The sequence below is a fragment of the Ranitomeya variabilis genome, chromosome 5, assembly GCF_051348905.1.
Source record: "Ranitomeya variabilis isolate aRanVar5 chromosome 5, aRanVar5.hap1, whole genome shotgun sequence".
NCBI classification, from domain to species: domain Eukaryota; kingdom Metazoa; phylum Chordata; class Amphibia; order Anura; family Dendrobatidae; genus Ranitomeya; species Ranitomeya variabilis.
In genome coordinates, this window is record NC_135236.1 from 160,943,538 (window position 1) to 160,964,976 (window position 21,439).

The following is a 21,439-nucleotide window of genomic DNA, read 5'->3' on the forward strand; positions in this document are numbered from 1 at the left end:
GCCCTGAGGCCAATATTTTTCTCCCACTGATTGATGTAGTGATTTTTTTTCAGGTAGATTTTAGAACCCAAATCAAGCAAAAAAATTAATAGGCTTTCTATGGCCCACTGAGTGAGAGATGGCACACACAGGAGTCAGGAGTGGCACACAAGCCCTGAGGCCAATATTTTTCTCCCACTGATTGATGTAGTGATTTTTTTTCAGGTAGATTTTAGAACCCAAATCAAGCAAAAAAATTAATAGGCTTTCTATGGCCCACTGAGTGAGAGATGGCACACACAGGAGTCAGGAGTGGCACACAAGCCCTGAGGCCAATATTTTTCTCCCACTGATTGATGTAGTGATTTTTTTTCAGGTAGATTTTAGAACCCAAATCAAGCAAAAAAATAAATAGGCTTTCTATGGCCCACTGAGTGAGAGATGGCACACACAGGAGTCAGGAGTGGCACACAAGCAGAAAGGGCAATATTAATCTCCTACTGTTTGAATTTTTTTTTTTTCAGGGAGACTTTAGAAACCAAATAATAAAAAAAAGGCTTTCTATGGCCCACTGAGTGAGAGATGGCACACACAGGAGTCAGGAGTGGCACACAAGCAGAAAGGGCAATATTAATCTCCTACTGTTTGAATTTTTTATTTTTTTTTTCAGGTAGATTTTAGAACCCAAATCAAGCAAAAAAATTGATAGGCTTTCTATGGCCCAATGAGTGAGAGATGGCACACACAGGAGTCAGGAGTGGCACACAAGCAGAAAGGGCAATATTTTTCTCCCACTGATTGATGTAGTGATTTTTTTTCAGGTAGATTTTAGAACCCAAATCAAGCAAAAAAATTAATAGGCTTTCTATGGCCCACTGAGTGAGAGATGGCACACACAGGAGTCAGGAGTGGCACACAAGCAGAAAGGGCAATATTAATCTCCCACTGTTTGAAATTTTTTTTTTTCAGGGAGACTTTAGAAACCAAATAATAAAAAAACAAAGGCTTTCTATGGCCCACTGAGTGAGAGATGGCACACACAGGAGTCAGGAGTGGCACACAAGCAGAAAGGGCAATATTAATCTCCTACTGTTTGAATTTTTTTTTTTTTTCAGGGAGACTTTAGAAACCAAATAAGAAAAAAAAAAAAAAAAAAAAAAAAAAAAAAAATTTCTATGGCCCACTGAGTGAGAGATGGCACACACAGGAGTCAGGAGTGGCACACAAGCAGAAAGGCCAATATTAATCTTCTACTGTTTGAATTTTTTTTTTCAGGGACACTTTAGAAACCAAATAATAAAAAAAACAAAGGCTTTCTATGGCCCACTGAGTGAGAGATGGCACACACAGGAGTCAGGAGTGGCACACAAGCAGAAAGGGCAATATTAATCTCCTACTGTTTGAATTTTTTTTTTTTTTCAGGGAGACTTTAGAAACCAAATAAGAAAAAAAAAAAAAAAAATTCTATGGCCCACTGAGTGAGAGATGGCACACACAGGAGTCAGGAGTGGCACACAAGCAGAAAGGGCAATATTAATCTCCCACTGTTTGAAATTTTTTTTTTTTTCAGGGAGACTTTAGAAACCAAATAATAAAAAAAACAAAGGCTTTCTATGGCCCACTGAGTGAGAGATGGCACACACAGGAGTCAGGAGTGGCACACAAGCAGAAAGGGCAATATCAATCTCTTAATGTTTGAATTTTTTTTTTTTTTCAGGGAGACTTTAGAAACCAAATAATAAAAAAACAAAGGCTTTCTATGGCCCACTGAGTGAGAGATGGCACACACAGGAGTCAGGAGTGGCACACAAGCAGAAAGGACAATATTAATCTCCTACTGTTTGAATTTTTTTTTTTTTCAGGGAGACTTTAGAAACCAAATAATAAAAAAAAAGGCTTTCTATGGCCCACTGAGTGAGAGATGGCACACACAGGAGTCAGGAGTGGCACACAAGCAGAAAGGGCAATATTAATCTCCTACTGTTTGAATTTTTTTTTTTTCAGGGAGACTTTAGAAACCAAATAATAATAATAATAAAAAAATTCTATGGCCCACTGAGTGAGAGATGGCACACACAGGAGTCAGGAGTGGCACACAAGCAGAAAGGGCAATATTAATCTCCCACTGTTTGAAATTTTTTTTTTTTTTTTTCAGGGAGACTTTAGAAACCAAATAATAAAAAAACAAAGGCTTTCTATGGCCCACTGAGTGAGAGATGGCACACACAGGGATGACACTCTAGCAGAAATGCCAATCTTAATCTCCCACAAAAAAAAAAAAAAAAAAACAGAGACTGTCCTACAATTACTATCTCCCTGCAGTAATCTCAGCCAGGTATGGCAGGCAGCAATAAGGAGTGGACTGATGCACAAATTAAATAAAAAGTGTGGACAAACAAAAAAGATAGCTGTGCAGAAAGGAAGGAACAAGAGGATTTGTGCTTTGAAAAAAGCAGTTGGTTTGCACAGCGTCGTACACACACAGGCACAGCAACGCAGCTATCAGGGTCAGGGAGCCTTCTAGGGCAGCCCAATGAGCGACAGCACTGAGGAAAAAAAAATGTAGCTTCCACTGTCCCTGCAAACAAAAGGTGGTGTTGGACAGTGGAAATTGCTACAGCACAAGCGGTTTGCAGCTTTATGTACCCTGCCTATCACTATCCCTGCTTCTGAAGAAGCGGCAGCAACCTCTCCCTACGCTCAGATCAGCAGCAGTAAGATGGCGGTCGGCGGGAACGCCCCTTTATAGTCCCTGTGACGCCGCAGAAAGCAAGCCAATCACTGCAATGCCCTTCTCTAAGATGGTGGGGACTGAGATCTATGTCATCACGTTGCCCACACTCTGCGTTCACCTTCATTGGCTGAGAAATGGCGCTTTTCGCGTCATTGAAACGCGACTGTGGCGCGAAAGTCGCGTACCGCATGGCCGATGCAATGCTGGGATCGGCTCGGTTTCATGAGACGCCGACTTTGCCAAAAGTCGGCGACTTTTGAAAATGAACGACCCGTTTCGCTCAACCCTAGTTATGGCCAAAAGTGTTGGCACCCTTGAAATTGTTCCAGAAAATGAAGTATTTCTCCCAGAAGATCAATGAATTTACAAGTTCTGATATACACATCTTTATTTTCTTTATGTGCATTGAAACAACAAAAAAACTTGCAAAAAAAAGCAAATTGGACATCATTTCATGCAACACCCCCAAAATGGGTAGGAAAAAATTATTAGCACCCTTTCAAAATTGTGGGTAAACAATTTTTGCTTCAAGCATGTGATGCTCGTTTAAACTCACCTGTTGAAAGTAACAGGTATGGGCAATATGAAAATCATACCTTAAACCAGGTAAAAAGGGGAGAAGTTGACTCAATCTTTAAATTGTGTGTCTATATGAGACATACTTAATTTTTGGATCAATTTCAAGTGTGCCAACACTTTTGTCCATGACTGTATATGTATACGGAGACACCTGTCACTCTATGAAAGCAGGTGGGCTGAAGCTCTCCCACATGATTTATTCCCTAATGGCTATTTGTTATGATCTGGTGGCCTAAGAGCAGCATGAGATGTACTCTGGAGAAGGTGGTACCTGTACTGACCGCAGACCCTGAACTTAACACCGCAACTAGAAGTAGCCGTGGAATGTACCTATCACTCCCTAGACATCTCGACACAGCCGGAGGACTAATTACCCCTAGAGATAGAAAAGGGAAAACTATCTTGCCTCAGAGAAAATCCCCAAAGGATAGACAGCCCCCCACAAATATTGACTGTGAGAGGAGAGGGAAAAAACATACACAGACTAAAATCAGAATTTAGCAAAGGAGGCCACTTCTAGCTAAATAGAAAGGATAGGACAGAGTACTATGCGGTCAGTATTAAAACACTAGAAAATGTCCACCACAGAAAATACAAAATCTCCACAGCTAACTAAAGATATGGAGGGTATATCTGCAACTCCAGAGATACCAGCTTGGCTAAACAAATCCTTATACAGACCAAGCTGGACAAAACAAAAACATGGAAAAGAACTGAACAATAAGGCCACAGCATGTGGACAGCAAAAATCAAGGCCAGAACTTATCTTTGTTGAAATGAACAGCAAAGCAGGAGAGACCAGGCAGGGATGTGAATCCTCCAGGAACAATGGACAACTGGCACTGACTAAAGGGTCAAGCAAGACTAAATAGCCCAGTCAGAATTGCAAAAAGTGAACACACCTGATAAATGCTGCGATTCAGAGACAGCAGCGCTACCACTTACAACCACCGGAGGGAGCCCAAGAGCAAAATTCACAACAGTACCCCCCCCTTGAGGAGGGGTCACCGAACCCTCACCAGAGCCCCCAGGCCGATCCGGACGAGCCAAATGAAAGGCACAAACCAAATCCTCAGCATGAACATCGGAGGCAGCAACCCAAGCATTATCCTCCTGGCCATAACCCTTCCATTTGACAAGATACTGAAGCTTCCACCTCGAAAAACGAGAATCCAAAATCTTCTCAACCACATACTCCAACTCCCCATCAATCAACACCGGGGCAGGAGGATCAACAGAGGGAACAACGGGCACCACATATTTCCGCAACAAAGATCTATGAAAAACATTATGGATGGAAAAAGAGGCTGGAAGGGCCAAACGAAAAGACACTGGATTGATAATCTCAGAAATCCTATAAGGGCCAATAAACTGAGGCTTAAACTTAGGGGAAGAAACCTTCATAGGAACATGATGGGAAGACAACCAGACCAAATCCCCAACCCGAAGCTGGGAACCAACACACCGACAACGGTTAGCAAAATGCTGAGCCCCCTCCTGAGATAACACCAAAATTGTCAACATGAGCCCAAATTTGCTGCAACCTGTCAACCACAGAGTCCACCCCAGGACAATCAGAAGGCTCAACCTGCCCCGAAGAAAAACGAGGATGAAAACCAGAGTTACAAATGAAGGGTGAAACCAAGGTAGCAGAACTAGCCCGATTATTTAGGGCAAACTCGGCCAATGGAAAGAAAGCCACCCAATCATCCTGATCAGCAGACACAAAGCATCTCAAATAAGTTTCCAAAGTCTGATTAGTTCGCTCGGTTTGGCCATTTGTCTGAGGATGAAATGCAGAAGAAAAAGACAAATCAATGCCCAGCCTAGCACAAAAGGCCCACCAAAACCTAGAAACAAACTGGGAACCTCTATCGGACACAATATTCTCCGGAATGTCATGCAAAAGAACCACATGCTGAAAAAACAATGGAACCAAATCAGAAGAGGAAGGCAACTTAGGCAAAGGTACCAAATGAACCATCTTAGAAAACCGGTCACAAACCACCCAGATAACTGACATCTTCTGGGAAACCGGAAGATCCGAAATAAAATCCATAGAAATATGCGTCCAAGGCCTCTCAGGGACCGGCAAAGGCAAAAGCAACCCACTAGCGCGGGAACAGCAAGGCTTGGCCCGCGCACAAGTCCCACAGGACTGCACAAAAGAACGCACATCCAGTGACAAAGAAGGCCACCAAAAGGACCTACCAACCAAATCTCTGGTACCAAAAATCCCAGGATGACCAGCCAACACAGAACAATGAACCTCAGAAATAACTTTACTAGTCCATCTGTCAGGAAGAAACAGTTTCCCCACTGGACAGCGGTCAGGTTTATCAGCCTGAAATTCCTGAAGAACCCGTCGTAAATCAGGGGAGATGGCAGAAATAATCACCCCTTCCTTCAGAATGCCGACCGGCTCAAGAACCCCAGGAGAATCAGGCAAAAAGCTCCTAGAGAGAGCATCAGCCTTAACATTCTTAGATCCCGGAAGATACGAGACCACAAAATCAAAACGGGAGAAAAACAGGGACCATCGGGCCTGTCTAGGATTCAGCCGTTTGGCAGACTCGAGGTAAATCAGATTCTTATGATCGGTCAAGACCACAATACGGTGCTTGGCCCCCTCAAGCCAATGTCGCCACTCCTCAAATGCCCACTTCACAGCCAACAACTCACGATTGCCGACATCATAATTGCGTTCCGCAGGCGAAAACTTTCGAGAAAAGAAGGCACACGGTTTCATCAAGGAACCATCAGAATTCCTCTGAGACAAAACGGCCCCTGCCCCAATCTCAGAAGCTTCAACCTCAACCTGAAAAGGAAGAGAAACATTTGGCTGACGCAACACAGGGGCAGAAGTAAATCGGCGTTTAAGCTCCTGAAAGGCAGAAACAGCCGCAGAGGTCCAATTCGTCACATCAGCGCCTTTCTTCGTCAAATCGGTCAGGGGTTTAACCACACTGGAGAAGTTGGCAATGAAACGGTGATAAAAATTAGCAAAGCCCAAAAATTTCTGAAGGCTCTTCATGGATGTGGGCTGGATCCAATCATGAATGGCCTGAACCTTAACCGGATCCATTTCTATAGATGAGGGAGAAAAAATGAAGCCCAAAAAAGAAATCTTCTGTACTCCAAAGAGGTACTTAGACCCCTTCACAAACAAGGCATTATCATGAAGGATCTGAAATACCATCCTGACTTGTTTCACATGAGACTCCCAATCATCTGAAAAAATCAAAATATCATCCAAATATACAATCATGAATTTATCAAGATAATTGTGAAATATATCATGCATGAAGGACTGAAACACAGATGGAGCATTAGAGAGTCCGAATGGCATCACAAGGTATTCAAAATGGCCTTCGGGCGCATTAAACGCAGTTTTCCATTTGTCACCCTGCTTAATACGAACAAGATTATATGCCCCTCGAAGGTCAATCTTAGTAAACCAACTAGCCCCCTTAATCCTAGCAAACAGATCAGAAAGCAAAGGCAAAGGGTATTGGAATTTGACCGTGATCTTATTCAAGAGGCGATAATCAATACAGGGTCTCAAGTAGCCATCTTTTTTGGCAACAAAAAAAAACCCTGCTCCCAATGGTGAAGAAGATGGCCGAATATGCCCCTTCTCCAAGGACTCCTTAACATAGCTCCGCATGGCGGTATGTTCTGGCACAGACAGGCTGAAAAGTCAGCCCTTAGGGAACTTACAGCCTGGAATCAAGTCAATAGCACAATCACAGTCCCTATGCGGTGGAAGGGAACTGGACCTGGGCTCATTGAATACATCCTGGAAATCTGACAAAAACTCAGGAATTTCAAAAGAGGGGGAGGAGGCAATTGACATCAAAGGAACGTCACCATAAACCCCCTGACAACCCCAACTAGTCACAGACATAGATTTCCAATCTAATACCGGATTATGCACCTGTAACCATGGGAAACCCAGCACAATAGCATCATGCAAATTATGCAACACCAGAAAATGACAATCTTCCTGATGGGCTGGCGCCATGCACATGGTCAGCTGTGTCCAAAACTGAGGTTTATTTTTAGCCAATGGTGTAGCATCAATGCCCCTCAAAGGAATAGGACTCTGCAAAGGCTGCAAGGGGAAACCACAACGTCTAGCAAATTCTGTCCATTAAGTTTAGAGCGGCGCCTGAATCCACAAATGCCATGACTAGTGTTGAGCATTCCGATGCTGCAAGTATCGGGTATCGGCCGATACTTGCTGTATCGGAATTCCGATACCGGGATTCCGATACTCTTGTGGTATCGGATATCGGGTATCGCAACAACATTAATGTTAAAATGTGTAAAAGAGAGAATTAAAATAAAAAATATCGCTATACTCACCTGTCCGACGCAGCCGGGACTTCAGCGAGGGAACCGGCAGCGTTGTTTGTTTAAAATTCGCGCTATTACTTGGTTACGTGAATTCCCGGCTTGTGATTGGTCAGGTCGGCCATGTTGCCGGGACGCGGACCAATCACAGCAAGCCGTGACGAAATTACGTCACGGCTTGCTGTGATTGGTCCGCGTCCCGGCAATATGGCCGCCCTGACCAATCACAAGCCGTGACGTCACGGGAGGCTGGACACGCGCCCATTTTAAAATGAGCGCGTCCAGCCTCCCGGCTTGTGATTGGTTGACCGCGGCGCAACCAATCACAAGCCGTGACGTCACGGGAGGCTGGACACGCGCCCATTTTAAAATGAGCGCGTGTCCAGCCTCCCGTGACGTCACGGCTTGTGATTGGTCAGGGCGGCCATATTGCCGGGACGCGGACCAATCACAGCAAGCCGTGACGTAATTTCGTCACGGCTTGCTGTGATTGGTCCGCGTCCCGGCAACATGGCCGACCTGACCAATCACAAGCCGGGAATTCACGTAACCAAGTAATAGCGCGAATTTTAAACAAACAACGCTGCCGGTTCCCTCGCTGAAGTCCCGGCTGCGTCGGACAGGTGAGTATAGCGATATTTTTTATTTTAATTCTTTCTTTTACACATTTATATGGTTCCCAGGGCCTGAAGGAGAGTTTCCTCTCCTTCAGACCCTGGGAACCATCAGGAATACCGTCCGATACCTGAGTCCCATTGACTTGCATTGGGATCGGGTATCGGTATCGGATTGGATTCCGATACTGTGACGGTATCGGCCGATACTTTCCGATACCGATACTTTCCGATATCGGAAAGTATCGCTCAACACTAGCCATGACAGAAAATGACGATAATGAGCAGATCATGGTCACAGATAACAGAAATTTAGGTTGTACAGTACTGATGGTAACAGAACTAGCGATTCTCTTGGTACGCTTAGGGCAATCAGAAATAACATGAGCAGAATCGCCGCAGTAAAAACACAACCTATTCTGACGTCTGAATCCTTGTCGTTCAGCTCTAGACACAATCCTATCACACTGCATAGGCTCAGGACTCCGCTCGGAAGACAATGCCATAGTGTGCACAACTCTGCGCTCGCGCAAGCGCCGATCAATCTGAATGGCCAGAGACATAGAATCACTGAGACCAGCAGGCGTGGGGAACCCCACCATAACATCTTTAATGGATTCAGAAAGACCCTTTCTGAAAATTGCCGCCAAGGCATCCTCATTCCATTTAGTCAGTACAGACCATTTTCTAAATTTCTGGCAATATGATTCTGCCGCTTCTTGACCCTGACACAGGGCCAACAAGGTCTTCCCAGCATGATCCACTGAATTAGGTTCATCATACAATAACCCAAGCGCCTGAAAAAAGGTGTCTACATTAAGCAACGCCGGATTCCCAGGTTCCAGGGCAAATGCCCAATCCTGGGGGTCACTACGCAGCAGAGATATAACAATTTTAACCTGCTGGATGGGATCACCAGAGGAACGGGGTTTCAGAGCAAAAAACAGTTTACAGTTATTTTTAAAGCTCAAAAATTTGGACCTGTCCCCAAAAAACAAATCAGGAGTTGGAATTCTAGGCTCTAAAACCGGAGTCTGAACGATATAGTCGGAAATACCCTGTACTCTAGCAGCAAGTTGATCCACACGAGAAGCCAATCCCTGAACATCCATACCAGCGCCGAACTCCTGAGCCACCCAGAGGTAAAGAGGGAAGAAAAAAAAAACACAATAGACTACAGAAAAAAATGGCTCAGCACTTTCCTTCCCTTCTTCTGAGATGCGGTTAACTCATTGTGGGCCAGTTGTACTGTTATGATCTGGTGGCCTAAGAGCAGCATGAGACGTACTCTGGAGAAGGTGGTACCTGTACTGACCGCAGACCCTGAACTTAACACCGCAACTAGAAGTAGCCGTGGAATGTACCTATCACTCCCTAGACATCTCGACACAGCTGGAGGACTAATTACCCCTAGAGATAGAAAAGGGAAAACTATCTTGCCTCAGAGAAAATCCCCAAAGGATAGACAGCCCCCCACAAATATTGACTGTGAGAGGAGAGGGAAAAAACATACACAGACTAAAATCAGAATTTAGCAAAGGAGGCCACTTCTAGCTAAATAGAAAGGATAGGACAGAGTACTATGCGGTCAGTATTAAAACACTAGAAAATGTCCACCACAGAAAATACAAAATCTCCACAGCTAACTAAAGATATGGAGGGTATATCTGCATCTCCAGAGATACCAGCTTGGCTAAACAAATCCTTATACAGACCAAGCTGGACAAGACAAAAACATGGAAAAGAACTGAACAATAAGGCCACAGCATGTGGACAGCAAAAATCAAGGCCAGAACTTATCTTTGTTGAAATGAACAGCAAAGCAGGAGAGACCAGGGAAGGGATGTGAATCCTCAAGGAACAATGGACAACTGGCACTGACTAAAGGGTCAAGCAAGACTAAATAGCCCAGTCAGAATTGCAAAAAGTGAACACACCTGGTAAATGCTGCGATTCAGAGACAGCAGCGCTACCACTTACAACCACCGGAAGGAGCCCAAGAGCAGAATTCACAACAGCTATTACACCATGATTGTCTCTGAAAGCCACAGTAATTCAAAGTCAAATATACCTGGCTGAACTCATACAGTCTGTGTCTGAAACATGCTCCCCTTGCACTGAGCATGTCATGTATCAGCTGTCAGGTTCCCTTCAATGTACACATCTTAACATCCATCCCTTACCATCCAAAACCATTTTGTTCATGAAATCACCTCCTCCTCCTGCGGAGTAATGAAGATTATTGCCCCTGATAAATTGTCAAGTAAGATTATCTGTACCATGATTGTGCCAGTCACACAACTGCTAGATAAAGATACACTATTTTTTAAAACAATATAAAATTATGATTTTTTTTTCAATCATCTTGCTGACACACTCCGAATATGGAGTAATGAAGTTTATTGCCCCTGCTAAATTGTCACGTACGATTATCTCTACCCATTGCACCAGTCGTACAACTGCTAGATAAATATTAAGTATTTTAAGTGGAAAATAGCAGAGAGCTGCAGCATGTACTTCCAATGTTGAGAACATCCAGGCATCTGGCTGCCTTTCACCCACCCACCCTGTTAGGGTTGGCGAAGTGCACCAAATAAAAATAAACAAGAAATAAGGTGCAATCACAGCCCAGGGTCCACCGTGCAGAAAACTGCTGCTAGTGTGAACAAATACGGATAAAACACTAGCGAACGTTCCTCCTTAAGCACACTGAGTTAACTCCACACAGTGTGAATGGAACACAGAAAACCAAACCCAAATACAACTCAGAGGTGCACAGGGAGAGGAGAGCCTACTCAACTAACCACCAAGGGGTACAGGGAAGGTAAGTACCAGCTCAGCTATCCACCAAGGGGTACAGGGAAGGTAAGTAAAAGCTCATCTAACCACCAAGGAGTATAGGGACAATAGAAAGGGTGCAATACCCCATTAGAACCACTGCAAAAGAACACATGGGTTGAACTTGCTCTGTTGTGCAATACCCTGTTAACCCCACAGAGAAGTATAGCATACACAAGGGATGGGAACAAATAGCAAAAACTCACAGTCAGGAAGAACACGCAGCAAACCTCCTCTCCGGAGGAGCCGGAATTCTAATGGCTTGATTCCAGCTCTGAACTCACAAACTGACACAGATCACTGATGTCCAACTGGTAGCTGATGCTGTGCTAAACACAAAACGCACAGACAGAGTGGTAGTGTATCCACCCACATATACACCAAACACAATTGACGCCCGCATGCTTTGCTGAAAGCCCTTTATGCACCAGGCTCCACCTCAAGCAGTCATGCCCAGTTGGACGGGGCATCGCCAGTGGGCCAATCCCGTGCTGCTACATGACCAGAGCAGAAGGCATCCAAGCACCAATGACAAGGCGCCACATCACAGGCATGCTCAGTAAGGTGATATCTGGACTTAGACTCCAGAGAGTGGGGCTGCCTCTGTATACCACTGGTTACCATAGACTTTAGCTGGAGAGCCAGCAGTAACCACATGTATAACAGGTGCCTGAGCAAGATGCTGGGACCAACGGTTGCGCTAACAGCAGACCCAGCGGCCAGACCTGAATGGGAGACCAGAGCAAAAAACAGTGCCTGCGATACATCCCACACTGCAGGGAAGTCCTGGCTTGTAACACACCGTCTCTCCTAGTAAATCTCTCCCTACTAAATCCCCACCTAACAAACATCTAATCATGACAATCTTCAGCTCTTTAAAGAACTTTTGGAATAAATACTGCTCACTGTAACCTCCAATCACTTTCCCTACACTCCTGTCACTGAAAATATGCTCTCCCTATGCTGTCTTTGGCTGCAATGTGTGCAAGATGGCGCCAGCAGCCTTTAAATAGTCCCTATGATGCTGGAAGGCCAGCAAATCACAGTAATGCCACACTAAAGATAGCGCCGGCATTACTGTGATTGGTAAGCCAGCCCAGCATGTTCATTGGCTTCAAATAAAGCACCAAACATGCTTCGCGGGTTATCTGAATATACCGAGGCAAATGCCTAATTACTCGCCGAGTAATGAATACCCCAATACCATACTATTTGCGTGAGTAACGAGTATTGCTGAATGCATTCCTTCATCACTAATAATGATACAAAACACACAGAAAATCCACAATAGACTATCTCAAAAGGCGCAAGCTGAAGCTTTTACAATGACCCTCACAGTCTTCTGATCTGAAGATCATTGAAAATCTGTGAATAGACCTCAAAATAGCAGTGCATGCAAGACGACCCAGGAATATCATAGAACTGGAATAATTTCCCAAGGAAGAATAGACAAAAATCTCTTAAGCATGAACTGAAAGTCTCTTGCCTGGCTATGAAAAGTGTTAACAAGCTGTGATACTTTTAAAATTGGGGCTATTAGGTACAAACCATGCAGGGTGCCCAAACTTTTGTATCTGCCCATTTTTGTAATTTTTAAAATGTAAAAGATGAATTTATATTTATTGCTTAAAACACAAAGAAAATGTGTCATCTTTAACTTTAGATCTTTTAGAGATCATTTTTTTCTTCATCTTGCTTATCTGTTCACAATAACAGTAATTTTGATCAGGGATGCCCAAACTTTTACATGCCACCATACACATACTGTGTATTAACACCAACATTCTCCCCTAGGTAGCTAGACACATCTCTCATATGTTATTCTAAGCTTGTCCTTAGCCAGTTACATTAATGGCAATATAAAATGCAAAAATTTCCTCATAAGCGAATAGATAAATCAATCATTAACTGCGACAGCTTGACACATCTAGTCATGCAACTAGTAATTGTGCTGTTCAACATTATATACACTTGAAAGGACAAGAAAACAACTTCTTTATATGTTTACATGGCAACCCATTAGAATGTTTTTCTTGTTAATGTTCAGATCATATGAAAAGTATCTTATTATTGTTATTAAAATTATCTTACATTAGGTCATGAACCATAACTAAATTTGTCTCACTAGTATAAGTAAAATAACTAAACATAGAAAATCTCAGAATTACTCATATCACTGTTCATAATGTTATACATTGGTGTCATAGTTTAATGTTTTGTGTTTGCATAGGGCTTCATTCATAGAGTAGGATATAGATCTTTGTTAAATCATGTGAAAAAGATAATCTAAGGCTATTTAATCAATTTGCTTCTGAATCTTGACTTTGAGTCAAAGGTAAGGAAATTTGCAGCAATTTGCGAATCACTTAAAAAAAATGTCCGGTGCTATTTCACACATTGTTGGAGAGAGAGGTGGCTAGTCCTCAGGCATTGCTGTAGGGGCTGCTATATAATGCCTTTCAGCTATAACATCAGATTGTCTAGCACAGTCAATTAAGGGGGAACATCGCAAGCACAATAAAAATATGAGCAGGGAAAAAATGGGTTTTACAAGAACAGAAAGTCATGGCACACAGTTCATCATTACATAGTGGTAAAAAGGTGTAAATTAAAATACAGTGTACTAGTGCATCACTGAAAAACAGAGAAAATGGGAGTAGTAGTCTCAGTCTTTGAATAATACACAGATTTAAGACAGTGTGTGTCAGCTGGTGGGGAAAGAGGTCAATGATGTGACCTCTCTCCAAATCATCCAAATTGTCATGGGACAGTATGGATTAGCTACATTTCGGACAGATGAGGAACATGGTTGTTTATTATTTTTTTCCAGGAGACATGGGCATTGGTGGATTCGGCATAAGGGAAGTAATTTTGTTGTTTATTATTTTCAATATTTTACAGGTGATAAAGGCTTCAATAGAACAGGTGCGAGGTGAGTATAACTTTATTGTTATTTTGAAATAAATTTGTAAAGCAGGGTGTGAATTTTTATTTCAAATAAAGAACTTTATTCTGGATGTTTTATACCATATGATTATGGGGTTAGTAATGGATAGACTCATTATTAACCTGTGGACTTGATGTTTCCAGACAATACAAAGGTGACATCAACCCCAAAAATATTAACCTCACTTGCCACTGCCACAGGGCTAGTGGGAAAAGCTGGGTAAAATGCCAGAATTGGTTCATCTAATAGATGTGCCTTCTCTGGGGCAGCTCTGGGCTGCTATTTTTAGGCTGGGAGGGCGAATATCCATATACCAGCCTGAAAATGAGAAAAAAACACAAGGCGCCCCCAATGTGTCACACTGTTTAGGAAAACATATGGTCCTATGCAGGGAATGTACTCACCTATGGGAGTTGTGAACCTAGGTCACAACTCCCATGTAGGCTTGACCGTAGCAGCAGGTCTCCACAAAAATCCAAACAAGGATGTTGAGGGTGATAGTCTTAGGCGAACTGAAGACCGCGCAAATGGTATGAATTTTTAGGTAGTTTATTAAAGCCAACGCGTTTCAAGAGCTCTCTTGCTCTCTTCTTCAGGGCATATGCCCTGAAGAAGAGAGCAAGAGAGCTCTTGAAACGCATTGGCTTTAATAAACTACCTAAAAATTCATACCGTGTGCGCGGTCTTCAGTTCGCCTAAGACATATACCAGCCTGAGAATACCAACCCCCAGCTGCCTGCTTTAGCTTGGCTGGTTGTCAGAAATGGGGGTGACTATACCATTTATTTAAATTATTTATTTAAATCATTTTAAAAAATCAGAGTGGGGACTTGTGTTGAGCAAGTATCGGGTATCGGCCGATATTTGCTGTATTGGAATTCCGATACCGAGTTCCGATATTTTTGTGATATCGGAAATCGGAATCAGAAGTTCCCAGTGTATGGTTCCCAGGGTCTGGAGGAGAGGAGACTCTCCTTCAGGCCCTGGGATCCATATTCATGTAAAAAATAAAGAATTAAAATAAAAAATATGGATATACTCACCCCTCCGGCGGCCCCTGGACCTTACCGATGTAACCAGCAGCCTCCGTTCCTAAGAATGCAGTGAGTTTAGGATCTGCAATGACGTCGCGGCTTGTGATTGGTCGCGTGAGCGGTCACATGAGCGGTCACGCGACCAATCACAAGCCGCGACATCATCAAAGGTCCTTCACTCCTCATTCTTAGGAACGGAGGCTGCCGGTTACATCGTTAAGGTCCAGGGGCCGCCGGACGGGTGAGTATATCTATATTTTTTATTTTAATTCTTTATTTTTTACATGAATATGGATCCCAGGGCCTGAAGGAGAGTTTCCTCTCCTTCAGACCCTGGGAACCATCCAGGATACCTTCCGATACTTGTGTCCCATTGACTTGCATTGGTATCGGGTACCGGTATCGGCGATATCCGATATTTTTCAGATACACAGCCGATACCATCCGATACCGATACCTTTGAGTATCGGAAGGTATCGCTCAACACTAGTGGGGACCCCTCTACTATTGATAACTAGCCATGATAAAGCTGACAGCTGAAGGTTGCAGCCCACAGCTGTTAGTTTAGCCATGTTGGTTATCAAAAATAGAACAGACTCCACATCATTTTATTTTTATATATATTTATTTATTTATAGTGCAGGCACCAGCTGCTGAATACTCGCATCAGCGATGACTGCTCTCACTGTTAATAGCAGCAGCAGGGGTAGGCTGATAGGAGTAGTACTCTCTCATCAGCCCATGCCTCTGTGACCAGAGGTAAACTTTTTACCTCCAATCATAGCTGCTAGTGATGAGCGAGTGTACTCGTTGCTCAAGTTTTCATGAGCACGCTCGGGTGACCTCCGAGTATTTATGACTGCTCGGAGATTTAGTTTTCATCACGGCAGCTGAATGATTTACAGCTAGTAGCCAGCCTAAGTACATGTGGGGGTTGCCTGGTTGCTAGGGAATCCCCACATGTAATCAAGCAGGTTAGTAGCTGTAAATCATTCAGCTGCTGTGATGAAAACTAAATTTCCGAGCAGTCATAAATACTCAGAGGTCACCCGAGCATGCTCGGGAAAACCCGAGCAACGAGTACACTCACTTATCACTAATAGCTGCTGGTTCACAGTGTCATCTGACAATGTAGAAACCACAGCTTTCTGACTGCCAGTAATAATCTTACTGCTGAACAGACTAGGTGTTTGCCACTCTGTCTTGCAGATGACAGCGAGGCAAACAACAGATGTTTGGCCACCCATTCATCTAAATGGCGGCTGGGTTTGGGTTTGGGTACTGTTTTGGTACCCGAACCAAACTTTTTAAAATGTTTGGCCAAACCCGAACATCCAGAGGTTCACCCATCACTTGTGGCCAAATTTCTCTATGCAGCACTAAGGGGAGTGCAGTATACTGTATGGAACACTATGGGAAGTACAGTATATTGTATGGATGACTATGGGGAGAGCAGTATACAGTATGTAGGACTATGGGGAGAGCAGTATACTGAATGGAGTACTATGAGCAGAGCAGTATATTGTATGGGGAACTATGGGGAGTGCATTATACTATATGGAGGACAATTTGGAGTGCAGTATAGCAGAGGTGTCAAACTGCATTCCTCGAGGGCCGCCAACAGGTCATGTTTTCAGGATTTCCTTGTATTGCACAGGTGATAATTTAATCACCTGCACTGAATGATTCCAGCACCTTGTGGAACGCTAAGGAAATCCTGAAAACATGACCTGTTGGCGGCCCTCGAGGAATGCAGTTTGACACCTCTGCAGTATAGTGTGTGGAAGACTATGAGGAGTGCAGTAGACTGTATGGAAGACTATGAGTATTGCAGTATACTGTATGGAGAACTATAGGTAGCACAGTATATTATATGGAAGACTATGGGGAATGCAGTATACTGTACGGAGGACTTTGAAGAGTGCAGTATACTGTATGGAGGACTATGGGGTGTGCAGTTTACTGTATGAAGGACTATGGGGAGTGCAGTATACTGTATGGAGGGCAATGGGGTGCCCATTATAATATTTTTAGGGCTATGTGGAAGCTTTTATACTTTATGGAAGGCTACGCAGGGAGGTTGATGATTATACTGTATGCAAGCAATTATACAGCGTGAAGGTTTGTGTTGGGTCCATCATACTGTTTTGAGGGCTGTGTAAGGGCAATTATACTGTTTGGAGGGATAATGAGGGCCATTATACGATGTGGGGTCATTTTACTGTATGTAGTCCCTTTATACTGCATGGAGAGCTATGTGGGAGTCACAGATGGGGGATCATACTGTGTTGGAGTCACAATACTTTACCGGGGGAGTTAGAGTGGCATACAGTAGGGTCATCATAATGTGCACGTGGAGAGTAATGTGGCTGAATTCACTTTGAGTTATCATATAGAGTTTGTGGGACACATTTGTTGGCATCATACTTTACAGGTGCAGTGAAGGGGGAATCTAGGGCTTCAGTAGGAGGAAAAATACTTTGTAAAAGTTGCAAAGTTGTGAGATATGCTCATCTATGACCCTGTTGAATGTTAATTATTATAATTTTTTTTGCTGAGGGTGCCAATTAGAGCTTCTGCAATGTACACCCCTGGTTAATAGAAATTGTGCTTGAGTATTGTGTATGTAACATTTTTTATTTAAGCTAGAAATCATTACACGTCACATAAGATAATGATAAGAAAAAGGGACACACATTAGGTTGGAGTGCTGTCGTGTTACAGGCCAGTGGAATGGACATGGCTATGTGGTTAGTCCTCAGGACAGCCAATATGGCAATGATCGGGTACAGGCAAGGATTGACCTAATTAAAAATGGGCGTTGTTTGGCAGTGGCCCAGCTGAACATTGGATATTGATGTCATGATAATGGGCCTGGCTCCCTGATGTTCACTCCTTAATAAATCTTATTAGACAATATAGAGGTTCTATTTGTCCGCATCACATAATGGTGCAGACTATGTACTTGTTTTAATATTTTTCAGAAGAAAAAAAAAGTGAATTCTGTAATACAGTGCTTCATGGCTTTTTTTGCCAGTGTGTGCCTAGGAAACATTATTATTTTTTTCTGCTTCTTGTCAAATAAGTGAGATCAAATTGTCACTTTGACAATGATAATGGCGCAGAAGACAATATAACAGCTCACGGTATATTATGTGTAATGAATCGGTGGAGGAACACATTACTTTTGTCGACAGTAAACTTAATTGTTTATACTGTAATATGATGTGAACCACTAACTGATCTCCTGTCACATTCATGATCTAGGTATTGAAACATCAGTAGATATTTCTTTGAAGCTGAAAAAGAGCTCAAGAGCAAACAGAAGAAGCTTCTATCTTCACTTGGAATAACTTTTCTGCTTTTTCTTGTGCTATCTTTGCCTCCAGTGAACCTGCTTTCATTCAGCCTGAAGTTAGAACTATCTAATTTATTCATTGCCCTGTATGGTGATACATATTATAGTTTATGTATTGCTCTTTATATTCTGCAGCAGCTCTTCACCCATGCCCAGGTAGAGCTGCTCACTTCATTGCAAGAGGCTACTTAAGCATAATTACAATGAAGCAGGTGAATTTTTCAAAGATATGGAGCAGATAATTATCTTTGCGCTCTCGTATGGATTTTTCAGATATATCGGTTCTGTTTGCATAGTCTGATACAATGAAAAAGTAAAACGAGAGGAACGTTTACCGGCCCGAATAAATGAAAATCACATTGGGAATCACAGATTCTGCACTAATTTCCAATGACATAACCAATTACTGCAAACCTTAAGCTCTCAAATGTAAGTCTATATTATGGTAAAATGGGAAAGGACAAAATTAAAATGTAATTTTTTCATTGATTTAGAGGGACATTCAAGAAAATACTATATTTTATTCAATATTTGCTAATGGAGTCAGGAATGGAGATTCCCAATTTCATAATCCAGCAGTTTATATATGAAGAGAACTTTATCAGTGGAAAAGTCTTGTGTTGACCTCATGATGAATTGATGTTTCGTATTACACAAGGCCCTCTCAATGATGTTGTTGTAAAACTGATCTGTTAAATATATTTATTATATTGGTCTTGAACATATAATTAGAAAATGGTGCATTTTTTGTGGTGAACATATTTTTCCAAATTCCTTATTTTTTTTATTTTGTCATGTGATTAATAATGTAAAGTAAAATCTTGAAATATTCCAGATTTCACATAGGCCACTAGTGCAGCACAATAAGCTGCAAAGGGTTGTAGATATACAGGGATTGTCCACTACTAATGCAACCCTTTCTTAATCATCATATGCTACCCTTGTAAAATAATAACAGTAATACTCACTTATTTCCAGAGAGATCAGTACCTGCTCTCATGGGGCCCACGTGTCATTTTTATGTTGTCACGTGAGCCCTGTAGCCCATCAATGGCTGCTTTACCCTCACGATGTAACTGATATTCGGAGGGAGTAAAAGGTCAGTCTCAGGATCTCACTTTTTCCAGGTGTCCGCTTCGTCCCTAGGAAGCAAGAATGAAGTAGCAGCACATTGTCTGCAGGGCTCACCTGACATAACAGTGTCATGCTAGTGTAACACCCCAGGCTCCTGGTTGTTACAGTGACATTGCTTTCCTCATGGGGAGAGTGATGCCATGCCTGGAAGCAAACATTCAGGCATTCACAAACATGCAACATGTTCTTACTCCAGGCCAGAAGGAGAAGCTCTGATTCAGCTTGTGGGTGGCTCCTCTAAATATATTCTGGCTGGAAGGGAAGTTAGTGAGCAGTCTGTCACAGAGGAGTGAGGATAGGAAGAGACAGAGTGAGTCAGAAAGACAAAGGGGCCATGCAGCCACCTGAGGTGCTGCAGCTCCTGGAAAGGAGAGATAAGGACGGAATAAGTTGTAGAGAGCATGAAGGAGGAAAAGGAGCAAAGGCGAGTGAAGAGCTGGAGAGAGAACCTGTGACTGAGCTTCCTCCACTCTGAGCACAGAAACCGGTAGCTGGAAGACCGAGGTTGTGGGGGTTACTCTATGCCCCACGACAGAAACCGGTGGACAGCAGATTGCAAGTTACCTGTCCACCATTGACACCTGAGGACACAGTAGCAAACAGAGACCAGATTATGATAGAGATCCTGTAAAAAGACTCAAGTTACCTGTCGTATGGGTAGTGTCCTACCAATAAAGGGGACAGAGAGAAAATGTGAGGATCTTGTGAGAGGCCTGAGGCAGCAAGTGACTACAACACCACAGCGCTAGAGGGAATGCTTCCAACCCAACCTGGTAAGGGGGATTCCAGACTCACTTCCAAGCCAGCTGGACCATCGACACCTGAGATCCAGTACCCTGGACTGTGGATGCCTGAACCCTTTAGTAAAGAGGTAAAGAGACTGCAACCATGTGTCCTTTGTTTTTTCCGGCACCACACCATCCTTGCCAAACACACCGAGAGCCCTGGGGACCCGGCTTCACCTGTGGGAAGCCATACCATCCCAGCTGCCATAACATCACCCCAGGGGACCCATTTAAGCAGTGTCGGTCTCCCATGACCGAGTAACACAGGTGGCATCACAAACAAACTTTATTCAAACCCCTTTAAAGACCTTCCCTTTTACTTGATTGCCCAGGGCCACGGACCGGGTTGCCGCTGACATGACACATCCCTTTAAGTACCGGACCCGGTACCGAGTACCCCACAGCCCTGTCGGGCATTCCACAAGCCCTGCAAGAGCAGGTGCCGAAATTTCTGGAACAATTACACCTTTATGGTACAGCTGTAATCCCTGATAAAGCACAGTAGTATCACTAAACTCACAAGTGCCTTTATGCACACACCCTGCTGCACTGTTCACACAGTCAACTCACAGGTATGGTCAGTGTATCCAAAATGGCTGACTCTAAGGAAGTTTAAAAAACAATAAAATAGATACAATATTCATAAAAAGAACAAACTTTTCTTTACTGAGAAAAAGGGGTTGTTCTATCTTGTACATTTATGGCTATCCGCAGGGCAGTTTTCCCTGGAATAATACATGCTTGTAATATTTTCCTGTCTATAAAAATGTGAAAATCTCAAAGTCGGGAAGTAAAAAACTTTACATGATGATAAGCTCTTTAGAGAGTAAGGTTTCATTTATATGCACCAGTAAACATAGCCAGCATTAGTAAACTGCGTGCAGTAAGAGCAATGTAATCTAATATATATTTTCTTGTTTCCATGGAACTGATATGTGAAAATGAGTCACAATGTGGCCTTTGGTTTTCTTCACATACATTTACATACATTTCCCTGAAGATTTCACGCCAGATATGTTTACATAGGAATACTTGTCACTATTCTCTGACTGATTTGGTCGTCTCTATGTATTTTATTTAT